The sequence below is a fragment of the Argiope bruennichi genome, chromosome 1, assembly GCF_947563725.1.
Source record: "Argiope bruennichi chromosome 1, qqArgBrue1.1, whole genome shotgun sequence".
NCBI lineage: Eukaryota > Metazoa > Arthropoda > Arachnida > Araneae > Araneidae > Argiope > Argiope bruennichi.
Window position 1 is genome coordinate 82,453,028 of NC_079151.1, and position 22,317 is coordinate 82,475,344.

Below are 22,317 nucleotides of genomic sequence, written 5' to 3' on the forward strand. Positions count from 1 at the left end.
TGTTTTGTTACAGTTATCCAAAATAATAGATTATTATTCCATACAATTTTAGGATCCAATCATGAAATATACGATCAATCAGCAATTATTAGAAATATTTGTACTTTTAAAATATGAGAATGAAAGAAGTGTAATATTTTTAATTTTGTTTATACCATAAATTATCCATACTATTTCAAAGTCCTTTGAAATTCCTCTATAAAGTGTGATGTACTGATATTTTAATGATCTAAAATAAAATTAGTATATTTTAAACCAATGATAATATTTGCGATCGGTAATAAAAGAATGTATAACTATATTAAGCGTTAATCCATATATGCCTTTATAAACTTGAACCAATTTATAATTAATCAAATTGAGGGATGTAACTAATTTGTTTTGAAGTCAAAACAGAATTACTATGTCTTTCAAGTCACTCTAAATTACTGCTTTTATCAATAATTCTACTCAATTTAATCATTGTAGTTGTTCTTTTTCTTCAAATTCATCGAAATTGTACAAAATCTGATACTGAGTACACTAAATAAAATTATAACTCAAAGCGGGAAATAACTTCAACTTGTCGAAGTAATTTTCTGTGTCAATATAATTTAATGTCCTTGAACATAATAATATCTTGTGTTTACTTATGATTCAATTAGTTTGGGTGTTTAATGAAACTAACAAGATTGATTTGATTAGTCTTCTACTTTGAAGCGCAACTATATCTATTTGGTGACTACAACATTTTTACAATAAAACTTTCAACTGATGAAAATAGTTTTAAACGCTTGACATAATTTATTATGTATTGAATAACGCATATATCATTGCAATGTAGTTTGAAAACCTAATATTTTATTTATTTAAATTGATTAAAGCCTTTATAATATGCGATTTTGATTATTCGAACTTTGAATAAAAGCCGAAGTTCACGAAAAAGACAACTAGTAGATTCTTCGGAATAGATATTTAATTAATCCAAATTGACATTGTTTTAAAAGGCTAAGGTCAGGTAAGGGGATCAAAAGGAATAATCCAGTAGTTAGGAAAGGTACATTTTAAAAAGAAAATGAATTTTACTTATTGTATATAATAGAGAAATGTATAACTGCTTCATGGCCGATAATATTTAGTGAAAAAGGCTTAAGGGAACTATAGGAATTTTGTCAGCAATACTACACACTTCTAGACGCAGTTGATTAAATGGCGTCAATCTTTGTGATGTAAGAAAAGATTTCGTCACCCCAAGCCTTAAACCAAAGGTTGATTGAAACGGTATATTTCAAGCGATTTGAAGAAATAAATATGTCAAATTATTTTATTACCTAACAATTTGTATAAAAAACGTTTCGTTAATCATTTTTTTTGTTATTATTTTTAATTGATGAATTTCAATACGAGTTTCCACGAAATTATTTGAATTGAAAAGTAAAAAGTTTTACAGGTGGCTGTTGAATAGATATCAAGTCAATAAAACCGGCCTTGGTGGCAAATTTGACCAGCATTTGGCGATGAATTTGGTGACACTGGTAACAAAAACGAAAATCCCTGAATCTGTTGAAAGTTTGGTGATGCATCAATTAGTTGTGAAGTTATGAAAATCTTAAAGTTTTGATGTTGTTTCACCGGAATTATAAAAATTAGAGCGCAGAGTCGAGAGAAAGTCAGTAGTAATATGTTAGCAGTCGAGATGAGCTCAAGCGAATAGTTCTTCGAAATTTCTCTTGGATGAGAAATTTCTCTTGGTCTTTCGGGTCTTCTTTGAGCACTTTGTGCTATCACGGCTGTTTTTTGCCAAATTATTGCTAGCAAGCAACTGTTTACTTAAGTACTGTTTTGTGACGCCTGTATGGTTTTATTACTATATGTGTTCTTATTTTCTTATAGAATAAAATGTCGACATCCTTTACTGAATTTGTTGAACTTTTCACCATAAACCTACGGCTGATTTTTTTTAGATTTCTCGTAAAATAATAAATTCCATTCATTCTTTCTTCTCACAATGAAGTAGGAAATAAATAAAATATGAGCTTTATTATATATGCAGATGTTACATGTTCCTTTCTCCTCAGGAAATATTTCACTGTCTAATTATTACTTGGAGAAATGATGCACGTATTGTGGTAAAATATTTAGCGTTGATTTGATTAGGCTGATGGATTTCTCCTCGACGATTCATTTTCTTACAAAAAAAGTTACATTTGTGTAAATATTAGTCATTTGTTTTAATATTTAACATTTTAAAGCCTTTTGAAGTTTTAAAATTTATTACGCAGCCGATAAAACATTTGAAAGGTCTTTAAAGATATTTGTAAAATATTCTCAATCTTAATAAAAGGCTGAAAATGAAATGAAAAATAATTAATGATTTTTAATCCAAATATAAACTTTACAAATATTTGCACATGCCATTTTTACTTTATAATTATATGCTATCCAATCAATTTCCTTGATAAACTTACCTGCAAATGATTCATTTAAAGTATAAAATAGAAAATTAATTTATTTTTCCTTTAAATAAATTTAAAATATTAGTCTATTGTAATTAAAAAGTTTGAATATTTATTAAAATAAAATAATTTTAATAGAGGTTTCATCTATTTTTTGATAGGAGATTTATAGTGGATCATTTTCCCCAAGTAGCCAGGAAGCTATTAAAAATTTGATGTAAAAATTTCATTATATTTATGTGGTCATAAATATGGTGAAAACAGTTTGCTTTCTGGTTATTCCTATTTGACGCATTCATTTATCATTGCTAATGTGTCTTTTCCTTCCAACTTTGTGTTTTTCTGTTGTAATGAATTATAACTAAGTGAGATAATGAATATTAGGGAAAAGGTTTTCTACTGCAAAGCCCATTACAAAAAAGAAAAAAAATGGCGAAAGTTACAAAACATTCCAATAAGTGACAGGGAAAATGTTGTTCAGACTCTTTTTGTAGAGAATTCCATGAATAAAAAATTTCAAATTTGCGATTTCATAGGATAAATAAAATTTTACTTTTTAAAAATACAATGTTACTTTTTAAATGGAACTACAAATGTTACGCATATTTAACGTTTCTAACTAAATTCTCGAAATATTTAATATTTTTCTTAAATTGCGCTGTTTGAGTCTCAATTAAATTAAACAATTCCAATCTATATTTTACATGTTTGTATCGACTAACCGTTATTAACTGTACAGTATTGACTTTAAAGAATTCATCTAGACTTCATTCGAAAAATCCCTTTCCCTTATTTCCCTTCATTTCAAAACTCCTTTTCCCTTATTTCCCTTCATTTCAAAAATCCCTTTCCCTTATTGTTTTGTTTCATTCTTTAGATTAAAAACATATAGCTTTATTTCTGGCAATCATTTTTTTTACTTTCATTTTCTATAAAAAAATTCTTACAACAAATAATAAACACTAAAATGTGGTCATAAATACAGTGAACACAGTTTGTTTTCTGGCTGTTGTCCCCCGTAATTGATTGGTCACTTGGTTACTGTCCATCTCTTGAATGTTAAAATAAATCTTTCTATTCGCAAAACTATTCAGACATTTCCATGTTTATTCCGAATAATGAGTCTTTGCATGTTCTCTAGAGACTAAATGAAGCTTGTAATGTTTTTTTTAAATATATAAACATTTATCTTAAAAATTCTGTTATCATTCACACGGAAATGTTATAGACATTTTTTCAAATACTAAACAAATGGCAAGAACGGAATCTAGTTGTGATTATCTATACTTATAAATAAAGCTGAATGTGTGTGTGCGTGTGTTGGCGCTTTACAGGCCAGGTCATTTGACATACAGCTACCATATTTGGTACATGTATACCTTAGAGGTCAGGAATGTGCACCTGGGGTCCCTTTTTTGAAATTTTAATTAGAATTTTTATTATTAATTAAAAACTAACTTACCCGCCAAAAAAATCTTCCATTTTCCCCACCGCCAAATGAGTAAAGTCTGTTTTTTTCTCCCAACAGTAATGAGGCTAGGATTAACATTTTTCGGCGGATTATTTCAAACGATTCTGTTTATGTTCTTAATGTTTTATGCATTTAAAATTAAACATTGTTAATTAACCCATGTTTCAGATTCATTCTGAAGTACTTTTGAATAAAAATAACACAGAATAAAAAAAATTAAAAATGTATAATCTGCATAGCGTTATGGCGTAGAAAAATACACGCATTTGCGTTACCGTAACTGGAGAAGAAAATTCACCTCATGCGCATTGTTCTGATTGTTGACATGACAACCATTATCAACGGATGATTTAAATTATTTTTAGGTTAGTTGCATGCTTTTGTAAGTAAATTGTATTTATGTTAGTTATATATTTTTTGTATATGCTTATAGTTTTAAGTACATCGTTTTTTAAATAGTTTTTTTTTAACCTGTTTTCAATGATTTAAATTATTTTTAGGTTAGTTCCATGCTTTTGTAATTAAGTTGTATTTATGTTAGTTATATATTTTTTTGTATATGCTTATAGTTTTAAGTACATCGTTTTTTAAGTAGTTTTTTTAAACCTGTTTTCGACCGATTGTTTTAAACGATTCATTTTATTTTCTTAGTGTTTGATGCATTTAAAATTAAACATTGTTAATGAATCGATCTGTTCATGATGAATCTGAGAAAATTTTGTTAACAAATTCTTGAGATATTACATAAATTAAGAAAGATATTCTTTAGTGCCCATCAAGTTTAAACGCTCAGTGACTATATTATCAGTAATCATATTATTAAAAAAATGCTTTGTTTCAGTAAAAAATATTATTATTTTAATTGCAGATTAATCCTTTCCACTTTAATTTAAGGAATAAATTCTACAGGGAACTAACAGAAATTTAGAGAGATACATATTACGTTGTGACTGAAGGCCTTTATAATATTATGAGTGAATTATATGACTATCAAAATCTGAAGTTTTAAAATATTTTGCTGAAGAATCTATTAAAGTTGGAATTGCGTAAAATATTTAATGGTACGACCGGAGTTTTACCCCTTGCTTGGAGCAATTTTTAAAAATCGCCAACAACGGCCTTGCGAAATGTTCAAAAGCAAAGGAGCAGATGTTCAATTATAGTGCATAATAAAGAATGCCAGCTTTGGCGCGATATCGCAACTTGGCGAAAAACTCCGGTAACTTGGTGAACTCCGGTTCAACCTATTTAATTATTAAAATTTAAACGAACATTAAGATTGGCGAACTGGCTGGTCGCCAAAGGCGGCTAGTTTTTAATAATCAAGAGTTTATTCCTTATTTTCTGACTAAAACTGACCGTAGTATGAAGCTTTGAATTTCAATATTTTAGATAATTTCAGATGAAGTAGAACGATAAATATCAATAAATACTTGGTCAATAATACAAGTTTTTACCAATAAATACTTGGTCCTGCCTGGAAGTAGTTTTTGATACGTTTAAAGTAATGAAAATAGAAGCCATTTCATCTTTAGTACGTTTCTAAGTACTTTTAGTACGTTAAAAAAAATATAATAATTAAAGGAAGACTAATATTTTTTTCTGAATTCAAAAAGTTAAAGATCATTTTCAATTAATTAAAATTGTCATTTCGACTGTTCTCATTTAACATTTGAATGTTCTAATCAAAGGGTAAATGATGCCCTTGCTTAAATAAATCCTTTCATCACATCACGATTTTATGACTAAGATTAATGAAGATGGTGAAATTCTTGCTAATTATTTACTTCTATTTTAAGTATTAGTCAAAGAGTGCATTAAAAAACATTTGTCACAATATAAAATATAAAATCGAAAAGTATGTTTATAGCTTTTAGTTATAAGCATTTTTTTAGGTAATTGCAAAATACACAAATTACGTTTTAGCTTTCAAAATTAAATTAAATGGCTATTCCTTAAGCATTTCCAGAGAAATTTATCATCCATCCATAGATTGTTCTTATATAAAAGTAATCCTCGATATCGCCTCAAAAAATTATTTTCACTCACTTTATTCTAAAATATTAATTTATTGTTACGAGATTTATTTTGAAATTCTCAAACTAACTTTAATGTGTCTTTTTCAAAACTGCTTACAATTTTTTATGCCAATAATGTGATATTCCATCTTTTGTCCAATATTTATGCTGCTGGGAATAAATTCAAAATTTTGTTATATTATGTTTTCTGTATTCTGCTAATATTTCTTGTTTTTGTTTCTTCTGATTTTTTGTTTAAGTATTCATAATATTCATTTTTAGTATGAAAAAACGTGCATTGTAACCATATGCAGCTATGCATTTCGCATGTTTACTTTGATAGAAAATCTATTCAATATTATCTAGGTATCAAAATGGCATTAATCTAAGAGAACAAATTTTTAAAAAAATGTCATCTTTGAAAATCATTTGCTAATCGTATTCCATATTATCCATTGTATCATTTGTTTTCCATGATTTCTATAGAAAATTTGTAGAAATATTAATTTGATTAACATTATTTTCGAATTATATACATTATTGCATTCTTATTATATACACATTTATTATATAGAACATTCAAATGTACGCAAGTGTTGGGAAATTTTCTGTTTCTTCAATCAATGCACTTGTTGTCCAGAATCATGTTCCTTTGGAAAGTTATTTGAAAATTTTTATATAAGCAATTATCTTAAATGAAAAGAAAGGTAATGAATGACAGGAATAAACGATATTGTGCTATACTTAAGATGTGTTAAGTTTTTAAATTTACTTTTCATGTTAATAATGTTCTGAATTCCACTTTTCAATTTTGAGAATAACAAATTTCTTGAAGAATTATTTTGAATTTTAGTGAAACGCCATTAATCTTCCAATACCAGATGGTTGCAATTGTAGCTTCCAATGACCGTATTCCTTTTTTAAATAAAATTTCAGTTTGCTAAGTCAACTGTTTGCTAATAATTCTTGAATTAATTGGTATCAAAAAGCCAATATTCTATTTTCTGCAAGAATCTCCTCGCGACTTTACTAATTGGACACATCATTAAATATACGAACCTGAAAACTTTTCACAATTCAAAATCTGAAAACTTATCATATGATACGGATAGTTATATCTCAATATGACACATATATTTTACAACATTGTATAATATTAAACAATATTCACAATATTTTATAATATATTGAATATTGACTAATAATATATTACATAATACTGTACATTATTGTGCAATATGCTGTGTGTACTACATGAAAATATGTATAAAGGCAAGATTTCATATTTTCATTCTATTGTTCCATATGGAGAAATGTTATAAATTCTACGGAATTATATTTCAGCTTTCTACACATGATGAATATAATCTTTGTAAATAATAGATGAAAATTGCAGACACTTCTCAGATATTTGAAGAAACACAGAGGAACATATAAATATATTCAAATGATCTATTAGTGGGTTTTTAATATAAGGCAGCAGTGTTACGCAAATGTATAACAAAAAAAGAAACTTGAATTGCACTAGTAAGAAAATTACTCACAATCATTACAGACAAATAATCATCAGAATCAAAAAACCATTATGAGCCAAGAAGCGAGGCAACTATTTTTGACGGAAAGTCGATTGGAGAAGATGTGCTTATTCCACATATTCCCATTATTCTCACCGACATGCTTTTTGATTTCAAAAGACTACAGTTCCCCATTCGACTTGCATCCTCAATGACCATCAACAAGGGGCAAGGACAATCACTTCAAGTGTGCGGATTGAACCTAGAAAATCCATGTTTTTCAGTATGCTGGATGCTCACGAATCGGACAGCCAAGAAATGAATTTGCTTTTGCTGAAGACGGAAAAACAAAAAATATTGTCTACCTAAAATCACTTGAATAATAATACAAAAAAATAGAATAAATATTATTTGCACTTCACATTTATATAGCATTAAATTTCAATGAATGTATTCATTGCCGACAAGAAAATAAATATCATTCTTTCTAGCATTCCTAATTAAACAAGACAGCTATTTTAAATTTCAATCGATATTTCCAAAATTATTTCTTCTGTGGCAACAAAGCGCCGGGTACTAACTAGTAATAAATGTTTTTAAAAAACTCGAGAAATCATTTATTTTTTTCAATCCGTGCACTTTAAAAATTGGCATATAAAGTATAAATAGATCAAATAATGTGAATTTATATTTCAAGCTTTAAAATCATTTCTTTTTTTCTTTAGAAAAATATGTTTAATTATTTTATTGGTTTTTGATTTTTTTTTTCTTCAAAGAATTTTTTCAAAGAAAAATTAACTATATATGTAGTAAAATAGAAATTTCCGAGTTTAAGTTAAAGGAATTTTTTAAAAAATGTATATATTAAAGTTACTAAAAATATATTAATATAATAATTATTAAATAAAATCATTTATTTTAATATAAATAAATATTTCCCTTTCTAATATAAATTACTGAAATTCCTGTGAAATCCTAGAAACAAAAATATTTACTGAACCAATGCAATGCTAAATTTACATGTTACAAACATGAATTATTTAATGAACAGAGCCATTCAATCAAGAGTCAGCCAAGAATTATCAAACTTCCAAGTCCCTAAACTGTCTTTAAATGACAACATGAATGAGCAACTCACGGAAGCTTTTAAGCAATGCACCGCTCTCATCAAGATTCTGAGGGAAAATTACAAATATAATCCAAATCTGCAAACGTGGAATACCTACATGGCATTCATTCTTCGTCTACAAATGCTTAGAAGTCTCCTTGCATTCCTCTTTATAGGGCATCCAAGTGCAACTCTGGGAATCATTTTCCTGTGCGTGATGCTTTTAGATGTGACGGCGTAGGGAATCTTGACTGCATCGACAATGACTATGTTTTAATTCCTAGTATATTGCTGTAAGAATGCTTACCAGTTTCCAGATAAGTATTCTTTTATTGTTTACTAAATGGGATAATTATAAATCAGGCAAAACAATTCTTCAGTAAAATAAATTGAAATGGGACTTTTAATTAGCAATTATTAAAGAATTTTTTAAATTTGGGACCGAACAACTTTTAAAAAGTCATCATATATTTTCACAGACATTTCTAGTTTTCATACAACTAAGTACATGTATCCAATAACTTAAATATTCTTAAATTGGAATTCAGTTTCGCATAATTTAGATTTTTTCTGGTACATTTAGATGGCTTCTTATTAGAAAAAAATATATATATACAGTATGTTCAAGCTTGGTAATCCCGGTTGTGTGGCTAATTCCAAACATATCAGACACAGGCATGTATTTGCAAATGTAGTGAAGTTTTAATTGACATAATAAATAAAATTTTGTACGCGATGATTCAATAAATATGAAACATAAGAATCTAAAATTTCGAAATTTTTTACACAATCTTCTGATTAATTTTGGCGCATGAATACATTTTTGTAGCACTAAATTTTTTTTTAAAAAAATCTCATTCTTCTACTATTAACAGTGACCGAGTTTAGAATATTTTTAATTTTATTATTTCAAGCCATTTAACGACCTTCTTAAGAAATGCCGGTAAATCGTCTACATTCATCTAAAACAATTATATTCCTTAAGTTTCAGTTTCAGAAAAATTGAAGTGTTTATTTAGATTCTTAAAATAAATTTCGAATGTATTTTATAAAATATTGTTGATAAGCTGAGGGATTGCATATAAATTTAGAATTCAAAATTTTCCAAAAATGTATTTATTGACGATTCAAGCACATAAAAAAATGTTTTACCTCAATTATCCCATTTTGTATAGGCATTATATCTGCGTTAGAAGTGAATTTATTTTCGTTCGATTATTTTAGGGCTAAAGAATAATTTTGTTGAAATTTAAAATAATATTTTCCATTATTTCAATCAAAATACTATTTAATCAAACATTTATTACATTTGAGAAAGAAACTTTTCAGCACTATTGAGGCAATCTATTCATCTAGATAAATTTTTATGCTTTCATTCTGATTTAAATTCTTTTTTTCAAATAAATTTCTATAAAATCTCCATTTGTTTCATTTGTTGTCTATTAATCAACAAACACGTTTACAATTCCATTATTATTTCTGTTTGTTCAAATTAATTCCGGAACTAAGGTGGCTTCATCAGAATGAAATCCTTATTTAATTAACTGCATTTCACTAAGATACAGTTCTGTAAATCATTCCATTACACCAGAAAGCTATCTCACACAGGTTTCCATTCAAACACTTCCTAGAGATTCGTTCCACATAGAAAACAAGTTTGAAAGATTATCTAACAAAACGGAAACTTCAAAATACTCAAATTACCATTCGAATGCTTGATTTCCTTCTGCATTGGTAAATGTCACATTGTGCGGTGACCCATGAACAGACCGCTGGTTGGCAAGGAAAGATTGATGGAGTTGTAGAGAAAATATTTCAAGTGTAAATTAATGAATGAAGTAGGAGAGTATTTTCAGGAATTAAATAAATAAGCAGGAATAGGAGAGTAGAATTCTTTCTGTTTAAAAGCTTTTCAAAATGCGGTATTATTTACTTTCAATTCAATAATGCCTGATGGGCAAAGTAACAAATGCAACTTAGAATTTGTATTTTTAATTGAATTCGATATATTTAAAATAAAAGCTTTTTTGTAAACGTTTTAATATTCAGTATATTTAATAGCTAGAAAAATCTTTTAAAATAAATACTCAAGGTAAAATTCATAATAAATATTATCGAATTAAAAATTACTTTGAACTAAGTTTCTTTCCTTTCTTGCAATAATTGAGATAATTAGTACAAATAATGCTTATTTTTAAATTTTAAAAACAAGGTTCTGTGACTAAAAATATTTTTTTTTGAAAAAATTAGTATATAATATTACTTGTTTTAAAATTTACCAAGCTAAGCTCTATAAAAATAAATAAAATATTTTCAATAAAATTTTTGCAACCCAATTTGAATGAAATAAGTTGCGAAATTAGGTAATCTTATGACAGAGAAATGTTAATTATTTTCTATTTAAACTTTATCTTTTATTTAAACAAAATTGCTTCAAGTCATATTCTCCTCAATTAATAAGATATTTCCAAATTAGATTTAATTGGATATATAATCGTATAATAGTTTTTAATGTTACATTTTGAAATTTTAAAGTATTCAATGTAATACATAATCTTAGTAGGTGTAAATGCTCTTGAAGATTTAAGACTTTTTATATCAAAATGAATGAAATTTAGAAGACTTTGAATGGCTGCTAAAATAAGTAAATTTACAGATAACTATCAAGAGCTAAAACATAATTTAAACTTGAACATAATAGTATAAACAAACTTATCATTCACTAAGAGGAAAAATAAGGAAATCCTTCATACTTAGAAATATTTACGTATAATAATTAACATTAAAAAGGTAGACTTCCAGTTGTACTATATATCAGTGAAACAATAATTTACATTACAATTGCATTTAGGAATTATTAAATTTATCTTTTGTCTTTGAAACTGTTAAAATCAAAATATTTATATGAAAATTATGAATTAATTTATCAGTTTTTTTTTCACAAAATTTAAATTTACGAAATTGTTTGTGGATGATTATTTTCTTCTAATAGTTAGCAATTATTTTTTTAAAAGCGATCTCCAAGGAAATAAAAGAGTTTTTTTAATTCTCAAGACGGAATGAAATTAGCGAAAGTCTTTGAAACTTTGTTGTCCCTCAATACAAATCAAGTCACTTGAGTTAAATTAGCTTTGATTGATGATCAGCGTAGGAATGTTTCGATAACGATGGTTCGTATAGAAACAAAGTTTCATTCTTTTCAAAGACTGCTGCACATCTTTGCTAAATTTCAAATTCAAATGTTTCGTAATTTGCTCAAAATTAAACTTTCTACACAACATTGCAAAGCTCCTTTGTGTGTTAGTTCCCAAAGAGCATAATTTGTTATCCTTAATCTGATTAAACTACAGTGACGTAATGGAAATAAACTTGATTTATATTCGCTTTTCATCATTTCCAATGTTAAGAAGAAGTAGGAATGCATTTAATGTTGCTATAATATGCCAATATAAAGCAATAAATATTTATATTATCTTTTGATATGCATTACTTGTTTCTATTGGTAAAAATAAAATAAGATTTGCCTTTTCAATGATTTAATATTAGCATTAAGAGCTGAGGCTAGAAATTATATTTCACTCTTAAATAAAAATAAGTTGTCATTCAAAAAACACAAATAGATTTTAAACGTAATGCACAATTCTCGATTGAGAAAAGAGGAACTGCTAATTGTAAACATAAGACATTTGAAAAATGCAATTTAAATACTATTCTTATAGCATCTTTAAAAAATAATGCCTTTTTTCTATTCTCTAAGAGAGGTAATATTTTTAATATATTTTGAACTGCAATTAAAAATTTGGAAGATATTGTTTTGACGATTTAATGCTTAAAGTACATACAATTTTGATTGTCATAATTAATTGTTAAATATAATTATCATGAGTATTAAAAATATTTTTTACATTAGAAAAGACCCCGAACAAGATGAAAATTTACGAATCAAAATATAAATCAAGTAGGAAAATCACTGGATGTCATTAATCGCATTCCATAAACTGCCAAAAAATTATGAAATATCAAAGAAATTTAAAATATCTTCTATGCAATTGATATGTCTATTTATATTTATCATACAGTAACTACATGATGTTCGAATAGAAACATTCCATTTTTGTTGAGGATCACATTTTGAAGCTTTCTTAATTTTAGTACTAATAAATTAAACATTATCATTTTTACCGTTTTCAGATCATGACAGAGAGAACAATTATATAATATGTACTGCAAAATTTTATTCCTGGACAATAAGCATTTTTATCTAAACGAATGTTTAAAAAGCAGATACAAAAAATATACACGTAAGTTAATGCAAAATAATTGAATGAAATAATAAAAACATTAATTAGAAAGAAAGACGTTGAGGGGAAGAAATTGTTGAAGATATATTATAAATTTCTGAATCATATGGAAAGGTTGATCTTCATATCTTTGTTCACGCGACTTATTCCTTTTTTTTTTTTTCTACTGCATATTTCATCATTTAGATTTATGTTCCTACCAATTCGTCAAGCTATCCTAAGTTTCAATGGATAAACTGCTCAATATAATTTATAAATAATTTCGAAATCTCGACAAGGAAATGCCATTAAATCTTAAACCTAAAAGCGAATAAATTATCTTTTGAAAATGATTACACTATAATGAAATAATTTTGAAAATAATTTGCAGCTGTGCAAACCCAGAGGAGAATAATCTGCAATTGAGATTCGAGAGATCGTTGAAGAAAATTCAAGAGATCGTATTTTTCTATCCATTTGACGTGCATTAAATGCCTACTCTGCAGTCAAAAGAAATTTCAAAACCTTTCTTCGTTATAGTCATTTCACTTATTTTATGAGCGTTTATTTTGAAATAATTCCAAATATATTGCATATTTTGAAGAAACATAAAAAATAATTTCGTAGAACTCCAGGGGTAGTGTTTTCCTGAAAAGTTTCTCACATATTCTCTAATAACAATATCATCCATGCCTTGTCCAAGACTATGGACCTTGCCATGAATGCCATGAGTGATTAGATTTTTACTATCAGATATTCACACATGAGGGTTCTATGTTTCATAATATAGTAATGAAAACTGGTACCTACAAATTAATTGTATAGCATTGCCGAAATGGTTAAGAAATATCGAACTTTGCTTTGAATCTAAGTATTATACTGAATCTAGGATGCAATCTTTCATGATTAACTGATTGCATGTGGTTAGTATACAAATATCAGAAAAATAAATATGCATTCTTGATACTTTTGCTTGTCCGACTAAAACAAAAATTTTACAAAAAACTGTAATTGTAGTCAAAATATGATGTACCACAATTCCTTAATTTAAATTAATGTATTTTTGAGTTAGTATATTTACATGAATGCAAAACTACATACAAAAAGACTGTCAATTCCAACTTGATACAAATCTATATTTTAGGTATGTAATCTGTGCAGTAAAGTTTATTCGTCTTGCATTTTATGTTTTCTTGTTATTGTATTCACCTATAGTCGAGCAGGCAGACTTCATTTGAATGGATTTTCTACAAATTCCATAGAAATCTACAAATTTGGTCCATATATAAAATTTTAAATATAAAACTCAAAGAATATTTTCGTTATTGTGTTCTCTGAGAAGCATTATTCAAGAAGTGTGCCTTTTCGGATTCAGAAAAGTCTTGAAACGAATCTCAAGTTCGAGTTTTTTTGCTGATTGAAATGTTTTCTCTTCACGAAGTGAGCATAAAATAGAGTAAAAACTAATATTAATTTGTGTTAATTTCTTAATAATATCACAAAATTTGCAATTTTTTTTATTTTTTTTACTTCTTCTCCTTTTCTTCTTTTTTCTGCCCCCATGCAACTTTATAATTAAATAAGTATAAGACATACCAACTCACATATAATAAAGAAAATTACTCTTAACTGATAAATATCAAATATGTCTATCTATCTAAACTAAACAAACTATCTATTTAAGCAGTTAAAAAGGCATAAAAAGCTGCTATCATCAATCTCATAATGGATTTTTTTATGAATATATTCTCATTTTAAATATCAATTCACTATGAAATATTCCACAAAAAACTTTCCTACTTCTAAGTAAAAATGCAAAATTAATAATATGAATAATTAATTAATGAATTACTTGAAATTATTTTGAGATACACACAAGTAAATCATTCAGACAATTGGATTGACTTCAAAAAATTGTTCAACCCAATCGTATAGAGGATTGGGTAGAATAATTTTTCCACTTCTCCGATTTTTTTTTAATTGCTATTTCTCTTACACTCTTAAATGATAATGATTTCTCAATGATGAAATTATTGCTATAAATAATAAATGATTATTAGTTTCAAAATATTTATCTAGTTAAATTTCTTTTTTTAAAAAATGTTCAATGCAGCTAACTTACAAGCAAGAGAATTATAGTTAAAGATGTATTTAATTACCTGAATAGCAGCATCTGCAAACCAAAAATACGTTAATGTAAACGCAACTGCCAAAAAAGACCTAGCAAGATTTCTTCTTTTTATCATTAAGTGAATGAAACTCTTTTTAAAAAGAAAGATGAAAACTGATAAGTAGTATTTGTCTCATTCAACATTTTATACTTTTCCACATTAAAATGCTTTTAAAATAAGTTAAAATCTTCAAGATACAATGGCTAAAAGAATAATGATTAATTTGTAAATAACTTTCTTTCACAATTAGAGATTATTTAATTTCCTTTACGTATATTATAAAAATAAATGCAGTTGTTTTCAGTAAGATAATCGTAAGTGATTATTTTCTATATAGTTCGAATAATTAAAATATTAAATTAAATTCGAATACACTTTATTTTAGAATTCAACATTGATTCCTTTTTAAAAAATGCGATTTTCATTGTACTTAATGCATGAGTTTAATTTCTATTCTAAACAGTTTAAATAATAATTTAAAAAATAATGATAAGTTAAATTAATAAAATAATTTAAAAAATAATGATAGTGCTACAATATAAGTATGTTTACTACCTAACAACTTAATGTCTACGTTATTCTTTTTATGTGTTTGATGATAATAAAATATATCATGAAGAAAGCAAATAGTTATACTCCTTAATATTTTATGTTATATAAAACATTCTCTTTTAGTTAGAAACGGAGACATTTAGAGCTCTCCAGGGGTTTTGTGGCATCAGAACTGAACCATCATTCTTCTTTGGATTCTAGGTTATCTAGTAAAAGAAAGGATATTTGTCATCAATATCAATATATATATATATATATATATATATATATATATATTTCTGAAATTATTATTATTTACCGATTCCTCTATCGTTTTACAGTAAATTTTATTTTTAAAATTTAATATTTTAAAAAAATTAATTATCTTTAAAATATTTTATATCAAAATCATTTTTAAATAATTTTTTATGTAAATTATTTTTAAATATATATTTAAAATAATTAAAATATTTTTAAATTATTTTTTGACATCGTTATCAAATTCACTTTGTTTCGAATATTTCCCTTTTGCAACATAATTCGACCTATCATATTTTTTATGGAATTTCTAATTATCTCAGAAGTGTGTATAACACATCTATTAAGAAAATTTACTTCTAGGTAATTAATGAAGTTCAAAATAAATACAAAAAAGAAAAAGCAGACATTTCAAACTTCAGAGCAGAAAATGAAATAATTATTTATTATGAACTTATTTTCTAATATTTCATAGTTTGATTTAATTTCTGTCATCTATAAATAATAGAATTTAAATTATTAAAGGATTACATTAATAAATTTAAAACCAACCATTGAATAATTCACTTGCCTGCAAACAACGAAGAATTATTTTAAGTTACTCAATGCAAAAATTCTTAAGAAGTATTTTATTACTATTTACATATTTTGAAAAACCTGTCTGAAACAGCTTCTGAAATTTTATTGGATAAAAATGCATAAATTAGAATATCATCTCAATATTTGATAAATTAGTTACAACTGCATAGCATGCGCTCTTTATATTTGGAATGTTGAAATCTATCCTTTAAGAACCATTTATATAAGAAAGAGTTATATTCTATCAGGTATCAATAAGTTTAAAATTTAACACTCTCTAATATTCTTTTCCATTATTTGCGAATAATTCTTCGTATTGTTACGAAATTTCCGGGGTTCGTTTGGATAGTGGAAGTTATATGGTGTGAAGAACGCTCAATCACCAGGCGGCAGTAGAAAATTAAACAACGACGTTTATTTACACGAAGACACACAGGACAACACAAAGAAGACAACTATATACAGCACAGAAGACGATTATCTTCAGCCGAGACGTGCAACATACAACAGCATACACAGCAGCATACAAAACTCTACTACAGACAATAGCACACAGCTTAGTTCAGCACTAGCTTCACTCCTTCCCTGCTCCGCTTATCTCTGGAAGGCCAGTTCTTAATCGTCGGTTCCGACTACTCTGCCCTAGCAGCTGCAGCCGCCTCCTTTTATTGGTCCCAGGATTCGGGGCTAGAAGCCTCTCAACCAATCAGAAACGTTCGAGGCGTATCTCGGTTCCTACTGGCCGGATCGGGAAAATTCTAATTGTTTCGGGTATAATCTATTTTGGCGCCAAAGTCGCCAAATTCGTCGCCAAGTCGCCAAATGGTCACCAAGTTTGTCGCCAAGTTCTGGAACCTCCGACGCGACCCCGGACTCCGTCCAGTACAGATGACGGTAAAACATTCTTTCCGAGGGTAGAACCAACTATGCTGGGAAGCAGCATTACAGATTCGTAACATTATTCTACTATTAAAGAATAAGAAAATAAATGTTATAGCTATTTAAAGCTATTTTTTTGAAAAATTCAAAATAAATTAATCTATTTCAATTTCAATATTATTCAATTCAATATATTTCAATTTCAATTCATTTACAATATTAAAATTGCATTTTAACATTTAATGTAATGTTTATAGTAAAAACTATTTTGAATTTGCATGTTTTGATTTCAGTTTAATTTTTTAGCATTTTATTATCAAGCCTATCTTCTTTCCTTAAACACAGGTTTATTTATCTTTCAGCATGCTAAAATTCCTTCTAACATTCCATACCATCATCATTTAGAAAGGAATTCAGCTAATTGGTTTACAAATAGATACACAATTGTGATGCTTTTATATTGAAGATTAATGCGTAGGAACTTTTTAGCACATTTAAGGGCTATTGTAAAATGAGAAAAAAGTGTTGAATTTTTATTATCGCTATTTATTTCCATTAAAGAATGAGTTCCCAAAATTCTTTCTAAGCTTATGGCCAAGGCATTCTCAGTATTTCTGATTTATTGTTGTGCATTTTCGCTTGACTTGGAAGTCCAGGAATTTGTTCGGGTATTTCTAGATGGATTTGCATTCCCCCAAAATTTATCGAGTGAGGCTAGTACCATTTTCACTTAATAAATGATTATTAAAATGCATTTCATTCTACAAAGCTCCTATTTAGCTTGCTCACATTTTATAATTTATTGCATTTTTGATAAATTTTACTTCTTAAATAATTTAGAACAAATTACAAAATATAATATAAATTTAAATAGTTTTAAAGATTATTCCTTAAATGTGTAAAGTATTTATTATGCTATCTGTTTAACAACTTAAATTCCGCCTTTTTTTCTTCCGCCTTTTGTAATATTCTGAAACTGATTATGATTGATGTTAGGATATGTCAAATTTAAGCATTTAATATTTAGCTACTATTTCATTTCCCTTTAAAAATCAAAATTTTAAATAAACATTTTTTTTTTCGTTATAATTTTTTTTAATTAATTTTTAACAAGGCATTTCTTATAGAAGAAAAATCTTATAAAAATAAAAGAAAATATTTCACTAAAATCGATTTGAAGTTTTATTGAATATTTCTTAGGCATGATTTTAGAATCCCGGCAGCTGAGAAAAAAATTTCTGAACTATATTTTTAAAATTTCAGTATACAACTTCAGTTTCTGTCAGTAAGAGTTCAAAATGTGAATCTTATTTTCAGGTCTAAACAATGCTTAGAAAGGCAATATTTAAGGCAGTATAAAATCTTAATAAACTGGATGGTATCAAAAAAGATTTCGTTAATGAATATCCCAAAAAATTTGTAGCAGTGGCAAAAAAAAAACATACTGCTAAGTTGTTCTCAAAGAACATTACTTTACAAAGAAGACAGATAAGAACATTACCGTGTTCTTTATCGACATAAAAACTCGGCAAACAATAAATAGGTATTCAGAATAGAAAGTATTTACTATTCCGAGTAAATTAAGTGTTCTGCGAACATACAATATTTACTCATTTCGATTTCTCGGTTTTACACTTTTTTGTTCGGGCATGACATCTCATGGAATTTTTCAGGTCTCGTTGCTGTTAAAGATAAGACCACAATTCTTGCATTTTCTGAAACCTTCCATTTATCGCTAATTCGAGGTCATTATTTTTACGTCAATTAAGAATCTTTGTAAATTGTAACATTAGCTAACATCAGAGAGAAACGGTGTTATAAATTCATAAATATTTTCGGTAAAATATTCAGCACCAGAAGTTACGGCAATATACTTATAGATATAAAATTCTGGAGGGAAATACTATTACGGCATGAATAATATTTCTTTTCCCATAAGAATTAATTATTTAATCAAATTCGTTTCTACCATTATCTTAATTATAAAACTGCATTCTAGTGAATTTTAATGGATGGTAAGTGATGAAATTTAATAAGGACTTTTTATTGTCGTATTTTTAGATGTTTTGTTTCTATTAAATCTTTACATTTCCAGAGAAGGAAGAAAATGCCTTACTCTACTATACAGATTTATTGAAAACATGAAAACTCCTTCGATGTCAATGTGTTGAAATAATATCTTTCTTTGAGAAATTAAAGAACTTATTTTTCACTAAACTAACTTCACTTATGAACTATCATGCCACAATACATTCCAATTTCTTTTTAAAAGACTTCTGTGTTAAAATTATAACTTGCAAATTCAACTAAGGAATTTCGGTATTATTAATAATTCAAATTTTGATATTTATTTGAATAATTTTCTTTCATTTAGACTTTATTCTTGAATTTTTCGTCATTTTCTTGATATCCTTTTAACGTTTTCCTCGCACTTTTCTTGCAAATAAATTTTACAATTACGTCTTCTTATTCATATATTTTGTCGATATAGTTGCAGAGCTTTCTTAGAATACAGATCGTTTTTCTTGGTGATTCTTTCTTTAGTTTAGTTCAGTTATATTAACGCCCCGTTGTAAAGCAACACTAGGGCTATTTTGGGACGGACCTCGTAATTTTGAACCGCGGTCAGATGACGAGGACGACACCTGAGCTGGCACCCCCTCTCCACACCACACCAGCGGGAGGACGTTTGGCATGACGGATTTAACGTGCAACTGACCCCCTTACACGACGGTTCTTCGGTGGAATAGGGTTTCGAACCTGAAACCCTACGGCTCACAAGCCGAGACCTTACCACCAGGCCACCGCGGCCCGGGTAATTCTTTCAGATTGTATCTTTCGAATAAAGTAGTGATAATATGCTTAGCTTAATTTTTTGTTTGTGGAATCTTTTGTGCAAATTATTATTCATGATTTTTCTTATTTTGCTCTAGATTTCAAACAATTCTTGCATAGGTTAGCAAACTGATTTTGATTCTAATTTCCATATGCTATTTTTTTATTTGTTTTGTGTATTCTTCCTAAAATGTTTATTACCTAATTAAACCTGAAATTTCTCTCATTTCTGCGTCATTTTACAAGATGCAAAAGACATCAATTTAAATTTAATTAATGTTTGATCATATGAGAAAAAAATGCTTTTCTAGACAAAATATTACTAAATTACGATGGCCTCGCACAAGCGACTTCAACTAAAACTTTTTAAAGGCTTTTTTTAACCCTAAATAAATTTATCAGTAATAATTTATTGAAAAGAACGTAACTTCTTAGCTCAACATTTATAAGTTTGTTACGATTTACTTATTAATAAACAGTCTTTTATTAGTTTATCGAAAAAAAGATATTTCCATTACTTGAACTATGTAAAATCATAGCGTAACCTTTATTGGCTGGCAGAATCGGCCTTCAGCCAATTGAACATATTGTTCAAAAATAAGAGAATAATAATTCTACTCTTATATCATACAATGATGTGAGATTGTGGCAGCAACACGTTTTATTTCTCACACTGCATACTTCTAATTAATAGTGAACCAAAAGTAGTACAATGTAAATAATGAGCTGATTATAATCTCCTTTATTAGATTAACATTTTTTTAAAAGATTTCCATAGCGCTCTGTTTATAACTTTACGCGTTATGTAGCATGAAAATAAATTAGTTCTTGCTACAAAAAGAATCAATGTATCAAATGTTATTTATTAGCCAATAAAAAGCACATATAAGCAAAATAGCTGCATCTATACTTTTTACCCCTACCCAACAAAATGTAATATTATTTTGCAATTTGAAAACTTTGATCGATTTAACAATAAATTTTCTAAAAAAATTTGTTATTTAATTGCTTTTTTGTTTGAATTTTTTAATATATTTGAATGAAGTTATAATAGCTAGAAAATGAGCTAAAAAATTAGTCTATCCTCAGAATGTTTTTATTTGCTTTAAAATTACACACTTTTACTATTCACTAAAATTACTGGCGATATTGAGAAATGTACATCAAATTAAATACAATAAACAAATTTACATTTTTTAAGAATGTCATATTTTAAAGTATTATACTTTTATTGATCACATTAACCTATCAGCACATTCACGGGGTCTTTTTGTACCCCATGCTTTCTCCTTTATTTAGAAATTCTAGGAATTTATAAAATTTATACTTTTTACATCCTATACCTTCATGGGTGAACTATAAGAGTAATATTAGAACAAAAGAAAGAAAAAACAATGAAACAATGTATCTCATTTTTTACAATTAGTTTAGGATCAAATTGAACCCTGTGTATGCTAGCGTTTCGGATTGTTTTAATATTATGCGTATGTCAGTTAGCAACAAAGATCTAGAGATCTTCGCAGGTTTTCCTACTTATAGACAGAAGATGATAGCTCAAATTCGTTATATATTCATGAAATTTTGTACAGTGGTCATGATACAGAACCAAAACAAAACGCAGATTTTGATTACTCTAGAAAATCTGATAGAATATTTTCTGGTTGGTAAAAAAGGTAAAAAAAAATCATTATATAAAATGCATTCTTTTATAATATGAACAAATTGTCTTGAAGTTTATGTTGACAATTCATGTTATTCTAAATAAAGAATGATAAAAGTATTTTTTGAATATGTATATAAAAATGAAAGACAATAGTTATGGATTATCCTAGTTATATATTTAAGTTTCTTTTTTCCAAAAATATTTCAAATGTTAACTATATGTAAAATACAGATTTTCTTATTCTTCCAATATTTTTATGCAGGAAAAAAACTTACATTAAAACAAGTTTCATGTGAATGGAATAGAGAGAAAGGAAAGGAATGCGGAAGAGGTATGAAAAAAGGAGCTAAGTTCAATTTTGGTTCATATTAAAAATCGTATTTTTATCTTAAATAAGAATATATTTCCGTGGAAAAACATTTATATATTCTGGCCATATTTAACTTTTATACAAATAGCCGATAAGATAATGAGTAAGTGCCTGACAATGACCCCATGCCTGCACTAATGTTCGAAAAATGGCTGCGTGTGCTTAAGGGTTAATGATAATGATCAATTATCCTTTATTAAGAATT